This window comes from Calliphora vicina, chromosome 5 (assembly GCF_958450345.1).
Source record: "Calliphora vicina chromosome 5, idCalVici1.1, whole genome shotgun sequence".
NCBI classification, from domain to species: domain Eukaryota; kingdom Metazoa; phylum Arthropoda; class Insecta; order Diptera; family Calliphoridae; genus Calliphora; species Calliphora vicina.
In genome coordinates, this window is record NC_088784.1 from 49,563,399 (window position 1) to 49,574,540 (window position 11,142).

An 11,142-nucleotide genomic window follows, 5' to 3' on the forward strand; every position below is an offset into this window, starting at 1 on the left:
AAAAATAAAAAAAAAAAATTTATCTTTTTTTTTGCAAAAACTCTTCTATGAAGTTTTTAATTTTCAATATATTTAAACATTTTTGAAAAGAAGATGCAATTTCCAAAATATTGATGTATAATATGTCTACCTTATTTTGTCCACGTGTCACAGTAATGAACGAATGATTAGCATGTCTAGTGAAATTTCATCACCAAGTTATTTTCTTCCATAACAACTTCAATGTTAGGTACTTGTATAATACATAGGTACAAACATTAAGCGATTGCAACTCTTTTTTAACAATGAATCCCAGGTATAATATGAAATACCTGGGATATCCCTAAAACATATTTCATACATAATACTATTTTTTTACTACAGGTAATAGAACAAATAAATTTCCAAATATACCTTCACCTATATAAAAGTTGACTACAGGTAACCTATTATATGAAACTCATGAAGAATAATTAATATATAATCATACTCAATCCACAATTGACATTAGTTATAATTAGCTAAAGATGACGATCACATTAAAAAAAAAACTTTGTCCTCCATTTTACTTAAACATAAAACTGATCAATTTCAAGATAAAGTCAACCTCATATTGAAATTTATCGAAAGTACGCATAATAATAAAGTGGATAAAACGGAATTATGTAAAATCGAAAAGTTTGTTAAATCCTTTGACATAATTTTCTGCTACGAAATTTGAATCCAAATATTGTGATTGGTTGGATGAAAATATAGAATTTTATGTGTCCACGTCTGCCATTGGTGCTCCCCGTAAGGAATACATGGAATTGTGCCCAAAATCCAAGAAAACGCGGTTATCGGATTCACTATCAACCCTGTCTACTGAGGAAGTTTCGGATACATTTAAGGCTATGTTAAAGCAAGAAAAACAGCCTTTGGAAGCTGTTAAAATCGAATTCCGAATGCATCGCCTAGACGATTAAAACGAATTGTTAAGAGCATACCTACACTATCATCTAATACTGCTTTTACCGAAGAAGAGGCTATTGCGCTTATGTTGCAGCTGGGACTAAGCCGTGATAATTATATAACTTTAAGAAAGGCATTGTTGGGAAAAGGAGTTGAAGTGTTACCATCATATGGCTCAATTCAGGAAAAGAAAAAGAGTATTATACCATCACCTATTGAAGTTACTGATCGGAAAGCTAGAATTGGACTCTCCACTCTACTCGAAAATACAGCATTAAGGATTGCTTGCGACTTTTCTACAGAACAGCTAAACAAAATAAATACTTATGATCTGCAACTAATCTGTAAGTGGGGATGTGATGGCTTATCATCACTTTCGGAATATAAGCAAACTACATCGAGTCAAACATCATCAGATTATAAAAGAGTATTTATGTCATCATTGGTTCCATTAAGAATTCGGAAGTATGCTGCCAGTGATTCTCCATCAACTAGTTTTGAGGATATATGGATTAATTCAACTCCTGGATCGAAAGCCTTTTGTAGGCCAATATGTTTCGAATATACAAAAGAAACAAAGATTACGACACAAGATTTGATCAACTTAATTGAATCTGAAATTAAAGACTTGGTACCGGTTACAATCCAAATAGCTCAATATTCCTTTAACGTTTCTTTTAATATGAAACTAACGATGATCGATGGAAAAGTCAGCAACGCCATAACAGGAACATCATCTACTTGGAACTGTTCCATATGTGCTGAAAAAAAATTCGAATTTTCGAATATATCCAAGGAAAGAACAATTAACGAGGAAGTGCTCAAATTCGGAATATCTCCTCTACATGCCCGTATAAGATTTTCTATATCTGGCATATGATTTAAAATATAGAAGCATACCAGAAAATATCAATAAATCAGTAAATAAAAATGAAGAACTGATGGAAATGAAGAAAAGAAGAATTCAAAAAGCAGATTGGATTAAACATTGATAAACCACTCGTAGGATATGGAGGTACAAAAGATGGAAACACAGCTAGACGATTTTTCAAAGATTTTGAAACAACCTCAGATATAACGGGAATTAATATGGAATTACTGAAAAAAGTCAATATTATTTTAATGGCAATAAATAGTAAGCACAACGTGAATGCAACAAAATTTGGCGAGTATTCCACAGAAATTTCAAAACTTCTATTATCGTTGTACCCTTGGAAAGAAATGACACCAACAGTACATAAAGTATTATGTCATGGAAAAATCATAATTGAACATAATATTTTGCCCTTAGGAGAACTTACAGAAGAACCCCAAGAATCGAGAAATAGGGACTTCAAGTATGTTCAGCAGTTTAGCTCCAGAATGTGTTCCCGACAATCTCAAAATGAAGACATTTTGAATAATCTAATTTTATCATCAGATCCAGTCTTATCATCTATGAGGAAACGATGGATTTGCTACAGAAGTTTGACGTTTGAAAATAGTCATGACTTTAAAGATTTGCTTTATCTTTTAGATATGGATTGCGCTGTTTCTGATTATTTTACTAAATTAAGCTAATTATAAATTTAAAAATAAAAAATATTTTCCCAAAAAAACATTACTTGTTTCTTTAGTTTTTTGTTTATTTATCAAATATTTCACATGAAATGTATGCTATGAAATCTACCTGTTCTATTACCTGTAGTAAAAAAATAGTATTATGTATGAAATATGTTTTAGGGATATCCCAGGTATTTCATATTATAACTGGGATTCATTGTTAAAAAAGAGTTGCAATCGCTTAATGTTTGTACCTATGTATTATACAAGTACCTAACATTGAAGTTGTTATGGAAGAAAATAACTTGGTGATGAAATTTCACTAGACATGTTAATCATTCGTTCATTACTGTGACACGTGGACAAAATAAGGTAGACATATTATACATCAATATTTTGGAAATTGCATCTTCTTTTCAAAAATGTTTAAATATATTGAAAATTAAAAACTTCATAGAAGAGTTTTTGCAAAAAAAAAAGATAAATTTTTTTTTTATTTTTTGTTGAAAATTTAAATTTTTAAACTGCTATAACTTTTTGGTTTATGAATATTTTTTAATTAAATTTTACAATTATATAGACATTTTTTGTCGGAATGCAAAAGTGAAAATTTGGATTTAGATTTGTTATTGAGAATCCCACAATTCCCAAAAAACTTTTCAAAAATCCCAAAATTGGGATTTTTTTGATTTTTGGATCTATTGAAGGTACCAAGCTCGGGGCTATGAAATCCCTTTGCATAATATTGAAGAACAGATTGCGACATACAAAACTGGTCTTAATTTTTTGAAAGCAGCTATGCGATTTTAGAATATGTTGTCTAAAGTTGAAATTTACATAAAAAATAGGTCTACTTCGGAAGGCTCTGGACCACGCAATAATACGAATTTTGATATTATTTTGCTTTTATAATATTTCCCGAAATGTTATCTTTCAGAAAAATATAAACACATTATTTATTTTTTTCTCATTTTCTGTATAATTTAAAATTAATGTAGGTACTTTTTTCGGAAAAAAAATGGCGAAAAAACGACTTTTTTTATTTTTTTTAAGTTTGAATGCACATAACTTTTGACTCAGTAGATATTTCGGGAAAGAATTGGATCCGTTATTAGCAAAATGGCAGACCAAGGTAGGCAAAAAAAATAAAATTTTACTTTTCAAATGCGAATAACTCGTAAACTGTAAGAGATAATATATGGCTAAAGCAATGTTTTTTGTAGATCTCGTCTAGTACATTCCATATATATAAAAATCTTTCATATCGGATCGGAAATTTTTTTGCTATTCGTTTAGAAGTTACAGATTTATTTCCACTTTTTTTTCAGATCCTCCACTGTGCGTTGTTGCAGCAAATGATGTGTGAGGTTTTTAGGGTTTTAGTGAGATCTTCTGAAATAATCTTTTATAAAAAGAATATAATTTAAACGATTTTTTTCTTTAGATTTAATAAAACTTTTCTTGGAAAAGAATTCTCTGACTGATTGTATACATATGTTTCTGAAATCAAAAGCATGATAAAGAATACTCCTTTTCGGATTGTTTAGATTTTGATTAATTTAATATGTAGTTTCGTTTATTTATGATAAAAGACTCATTTCAAAAAAAAAGTTTCGTCTATACATGTAAATACAAACAAAGTTTCAAAGACATGTAAATTAAATATGTCAGTTGTTATATATACTCACTAATCATGTTTATTGGATTTTCAAAAAATATCTAACTTCAATTAGAAATTTGTATTTGAATTGAAAGGCAAAAATAAATACAAAAATTTTTTTTTAAAGTGCAAAAAGTAGGAATTTCGGTTAATCGACACAAATTAATCGGTTTATTTGTTATTTGAAAATCGGCAATTTTAAATTATTCGAACAGTTAACCGTCCAAAATTAATCGGTTAACCGATTAACAATTAATCGAATGAATACCCTATTATGTAGGCAACATGCTTTTTTATGAATTTCTATGTTAGGTAAATTCTCTGCGAGTTGTTTAGTTTTCCCTAATTTATTTGACACGAAAAAAACACAAGGTAGACATGTTATATATCAATGGATAGAGGATTTTGTCTACTTTTCAAAAATGTATATAACTTTTGACAATTAAAAAATTCATGGAATACTTTTTTGAAAAATATGACAAAAAATGCTTTTTATTGAATTTAGCATAGATGCAAATTTTTCAAATTGAAATAAAATTTTTATTTATGAAATTTTACAGTTATGTAGATTTTTCTATTTAAAATACAAAAATAAAAACAAATTTTGAAATTTGTTATCAAGTATCCCGCAATTCCTAAAAAATACTTGAAAAATCCCAAAAATGTGATTTTTTTGTTTTTTGGCTATAATATCAATCCTTTACAAAATAATTAAGAACTTATTGGCCCATCTGAAATAGGTTTCTATGTTTTGATATCGAGTATGCGATTTGAGAATTTTTGCCCTAAAGTTGAATTTTTCATAAAAATTAGGCATTTTTTGAATGGACCTGATCCCGTCGGTATCAAAAATTATAAATGGTTTTTTCATTTCAAATATTTGGCGTAAAGTTAGCTTTTCAAAAATTACAAATTCATTATACATCCTCTTCGAAATTTTTTAGATAACTTAAAAAGAATAAAAGTACTTTTTTCCCAAAAAATTGCGAAAAATCGCATTTTTTAATTTTTTTAAATTCAAATGCATGTAACTTTGGACTCAGTCATGATTTTTAAACACTTCTTTCTTTATTTGATATATAGATCTATTGTTAATCCTATAAAAGAAAAATGGATAAAATCGGGGAATATTTAGAACCGCGGTCACCAAAAAACTGGAGAAGGGTGGGTAAAAATGTTGAAAATTAAATTTTCAAATGCGAATATAGGTTTTATGTAGTGCTCGACGAGGAGATTTTATATGTGTAATTTTTTTTAAATCGGAACACAAACGAAGAAATAGGATCATTTTAAAAATTGAACATACCCGAGGTGTCCTAATTTGGGAACCCCTGGTCCCGCTCCTTGTGGGCTCATGAGGTCCAAATTCAAAACTTAAACTCGACTACACTTCCTCTTTGCGCATGTGAAATTTCATTCAAATCGGCGTAAGGTTTAGAAGTTACAGATTTATTTCCCTCTTTTTTTATTCTCATACCACTGTCCGTCGCTCTTATCCCGCATTTGTTTCCTAATACACATCAAACCATGTTCATCTTCTGACTCCGACTAAGATAAATATGAAAGCATCAATATTTGTTGATCCATTTTCTATAAAATTCATAGTTTTTATTTAAAATTACAAAACTTCTAATTTCTACTTACATTACTTGTATTTTGTTTTGTTTTTATTTTATGTAAACATATGTTGCCACTCTTTTACAAATTTAATAAAATCGTTTACAATTAATATTAAAGCTCGATTTGATATCAATCGAATGCCATCATGCGGCAACTCGATAGGTATCGTATTTTATTTTTGGTCGATAGTTCATTCGATATTCGATATTAACGGATAATATACTTATGATACAAAACATCCAAGTGGTAGAGCTTGTGGTGGAACAGCTATATTAGTGAGAAAGGATATTAGGCATTTCCCAATGCTAGAATATAAAACGTATCAAATCCAGGACACATCTATAAATATACCTGATGGTAGAGTTACAATATCTTCAATATATTGTCCTCCTAGGTATAATATTAATCGAGAGCATTTTCTCGAATATTTTAGGACTCTAGGTCCAATATTTATAGCAGCTGGTGATTACAATGCAAAACATACATTTTGGGGCTCTCGCCTTATAACTCATAGAAGGAGGCAACTGTTAGAAGCAATATCGTCTAACAGACTAGATGCCATATCTAGTAGCCAACCTACTTATTGGCTTACAGACCTCAATAAGATTCCCGATCTAATTGACTTCGCTGTAATCAAGAATATAAAACGAGAATCAGAACACTCGCCTACAGTTTTAACGTTATTAGCAGTTCCAAGTAAATTGGAAAACAATTACTCTTGTTTCCCTAACAAGAAAACGAACTGGTTAAAGTATAAAATGTATGTTAGCTCACACTTGCCACAAAACATCTCATTGAAAAATGAATATGAGATACAATCCGCTGTCGATATATTTATAGACATTTTAACAAACGCCGTTAAAGTGTCCACGCCCCCAAAAAACGTCCTAAAAACATTGAGTCTATTATCAAAGAAAAGAGAACACTCAGACGTCAATGGCAACAGAGCCATGTGAGATATCTCGGTATCCATCTTTGGGTCAGGAAAACTTTTTTTCCGGAATTTTTTTTTTATAAAAAAATCGTTATAACCGGTGTACGTTATAAACGAACTACACTGTATCTAGCAAACTTGTAGTGTCGTTTTTATATATAGTCGTAGCATATTTATATATGTGTCGAATTTAAGGATAGCGAAATATAATCATGAAAATAACTACTTTTCAAAACTTTGAAGATCGGTAGAGCCCTAAAGATATAGTTTAATTTTATTTTTAAAATAATTTTGGTAATCTACGATCAATTACACAAATTTTAGGACAACCTACTGCTCAAGGCTGTGTAGAGCTGATTATCCACTGAGAGAACAATAATTGTTTAGTTTTAAGATTTAATTACATATTGTAAGGCCTAGAAATTAACCTTCGCTTTACCAAAGGTTTTTTATGTACATGGTTTACCAATACCCACCCGGGTGACACTACACTTCTATAAATATATGCGACGAACGAAATTTTAAAAAATTGAAAAAACCGTATAAAAAGTTTAAAATGGTTCTATTAAATTCTATAGAACTCTAGAATTTGTTCAGTGAGTACAAATTTCATTTAAATCGAAACAATATTAAACCAATAAAATCGATGTGGTCACCCGGTGGGTATTGGTAAAGCGAAGGTTAAAGGCAGGAATAATATTATAATAAACGTATATAAAAAAAAATTGCCAACCAGAAAACGCAACTGAAGTTCGGTTGCCATCCATAATCTACCCATTATTATCAACATCTTGGGATTGTTTTTCTAGACCGCTCTCTAACTCGGGCAATTTTCTATTGACGTCTATGGCTTGTATTTCTAAGCATATTTTTGTCATTTTCAGTCGGATTTTTCAATTGATATGATCTATTCACATTGCTATCATACATCATATGAAAAAGCGAAAAATGGTACAAGTAGGGTCGCTTGTTTCTAAAATGGCACAAAAACGGCTGAATAGTTTTGCTCGAAATTTTACACACTGGTCAAGAACTTCAATATCTAAAATTTCTCCATTCCGCATAACAATACAATACTTTCTGAGATATTTATAGCGAAATGTCGAAAAAACTAAGAATTTGTAATTTTTTCAGTTTTTTTAGATTTTTTCAATTTATGTCCGAACAAAACTTTCTATCGTCAAGCGGTTCGGAGGAATTTTAGATATTGAAGTTCCAAACTAGAACGAATAATTTTTCCATGCTGTTTATAACCACACAAATTTCTTGTAGCTTTCCAACTTTCCTGAAATTTCGCATCCATTTCAACTAATAGTTTCTCGATGTTGGCTTCTTTAAATTTCACCATCATATCAGCAAACACTGTGATTAAAACCATGCTTCTTTTGTTGCGAATGGTCGGAAGATAAGTCAAAAGATATTTCCGTAGATATTGAATTTCGATCTACATTTCCGGATATAGCAAAATCTATAAGGTAAGGAATTTTTCTAGGATCAGTAGGCCAGTATATAGGTTGACCAGGGGATACGACATCCAGGCTATTTTTAATGTCAACTAGAGCTTTGTAAAGCTGTCTTCCTCTAGGTTTAATTAACCTTGAACCCCAGTATGTGTGTTTCGCATTGTAATCACCACATGCCAGGAAACGATCTCCTAGAGATTCAAAGAATTCTTCAAACTTGTCCTTAGTCATCGGGAATCGTAGAGGACAATATATTGAACTAACTGTCAAACTTCCAAATAAATAATCCAATCGAATGGATGTTGTTTGCATATATTCTTTTGAAAATTCGACTCTAAGTATAAAAAAAAGCTGAAGATGTTTTTAACTCGTTTAACAACAGCATCAGCTGTTCTTCGCCAATTAAACAACTTCGGTAAATAGTATTTTGCGAACAGTTATCAATAAAATTAGTACCAAAATATCCTAAATATGATATTAATCTTATCTTTTCCATTTACCACCACAAACAACTTTTTTTCTTTAGTTTTCCCGGTTACTTTTTTTGTTTACCTTTTTTTAATTTTCTATGTCAGCTGTGGCACCGCTGACCACTTGTCTGTATTTTTTTGTATATTGCGTGAAAACATTTTCTACATTTAAGGGGTCAAAATTATGTATTTTGACAATAGTTGCAAAATGATTAAAAGCAGGTTTTTATTTTAAAGTTGTTTTTAAAAAGATCCGACTTACGGCCATTTTCACAATGTACGATTAAAAGTTAACGTGAACTTTAACCGCAAGTTAGGCTAATATGAATTTCACAATGTACAATTAATTCTTAACTGACACTATTTAACAACAAAGTTGCTGTTAAATATAACCGAATAAATTTCGCCGGTTAGCATCTTAATTGTAAGAAATATAATAAAAGAACATGGAAAAACATTTATATTTTTGTAATATTTATAATTTTTAAAAGTGTAAAGCGAAGAAAAGTAAATTTTGCACGGGGTGATCCATATACCACCCGGATATTGCACTTACAAACCAAACAACAAATGTGCACTTTTCCTTGTTGGTTTTCAGTAATTGTTGTTCAGTTTGTTCTGTAAATTTTACAGTTAGGAACCTTAATATTTTTGAGTTTTATACGTTTTTTTTATTATACCACTAAGAAAACACAAATTATTGTTTTTTATGCCGTCTTTTAGAAAATTTTTTATATTTCAATCTTTCATTACACTATTTTTCGTAAACAAATGTAGGCATTATTGCCATACTTTCTACTGAATGCTTTGGTTAAGTAATCAAATGATGGTGAAACGTAAATCGGTAACCGTTGGTTAAATGGTCCCCGTTAAACAAACCGACAGTTAGTTAATTTTCCGGTTAAAATGAAATAATCGTACATTGTGAAAATGGCCGTTAAGTGTTTGACTATGATTATGGGCCATTGCTATTTCCAAGTGGTTTGATTTGTTCTTAGAACACTAGCGTATCAACCTTTATTATTTGTGGGATGCGAGATTAGGGGGTAAGGAATATCTACTAGGTTCGTTGATAGCATGGGATAAATACTAGATTTCTTTGTTAAAGTTCGTTTAACAATGGAATATACTGGGCATCCTCCATAATTTGCTGTGTGATTTCCGCCACAATTGCTGCATTTTTTACATTTGAGAAGTTCTTGGATTTATCGCATTGCACAGTGGGTTCGATGACAGCGAAAGTGGCGATTAATTCATGGGATCCGTAATTTAATTTTTTTGGATTTTTTTTTCAAATCGTTAAATATACATAAAAAGGCATATTCTGATAAAAAGATACACTGAAACAAATTTTTTTTACGATTTTATAGACATTTTTATTTTTCGGAAAATTATAGTTTGTTTAAGAATTTTCGCCGTAATTTTAAAATGAAGTGATTTTTTAAAAAATGAGAAGCAAACGAAAGTTTATATTGTCTTCTTTCTAAAAAATAAAAAATAAATATATATTTTGCATAAATATGAACATAAGTTTAATTTAAAGTCTGAATTTGGGTTTTGAAGGATTTCGAAAATTTTACAACTTTTTTAAAAAAGTAACGAAATAAATTTTTATATTATTATATTTGTATAAAATGTCAATAAAAAACAATATTTTAATTTTTTATGCATTTTGTTTGTATTAAAAAAAAATTATATATTATACACTAATTGTTTTAACAATCTGCATCATAATCTTCCTCATCTGTATCATTATGTTCATCCTCACCTTCATCATCATAATCTTTACTCGCATTACTCTCACTATCATGAATTTCTTGAGAAATAATAGGCGATAGCAAAAGCTGTAGTTCGGAATTTGATAATTGTTGCTTTTCTCTCTGCACATTTTGTTTATTTATACTAGATATGAATGGATCTGAACTGAGAAAAAATCTATTTAGAATATCTTCATTCGACTTTTCTCGGCTGCATTTGCGAGCAAAGTGTTTCCTATAATTTTTAAATCCTTATTTCTGGCTTCCTGAGCTTCTTCTGAAAGTTCTTTTCTATTTTATGATTTCGGGACCATGAATTAAAAAATTATGTATTGTAGGAGTCATACAAAACCATGGATATTTTTCAACAAAGTACTTTGCAGTGTTATGAGCAAAATTGCGAAAAATCTCTAGGTGGATTTCGTGACCACAGGAAATAACAACTAATATTGTCCGCATTTTTTTTATTACGGCCAAATCAACTTTCGTTATTTCTGCTGATATTTCTGCATTTTGAAAAAAACGTCTTGCTGTATTTCCGTCGCACAGTGTGTAACTTCTAAACCCTTACGCCGATTTGAATGAAATTTCACATGCGCAAAGAGGAAGTGTAGTCGAGTTTAAGTTTTGAATTTGGAGGAGACCAGGGGTTCCCAAAGTAGGACACCTCGGGTATGTTCAATTTTTAAAATGATCCTATTTCTTCGTTTGTGTTCCGATTTACATCGAGCGAGCACTACATAAAACCTCGTCGTAGCTATCAATT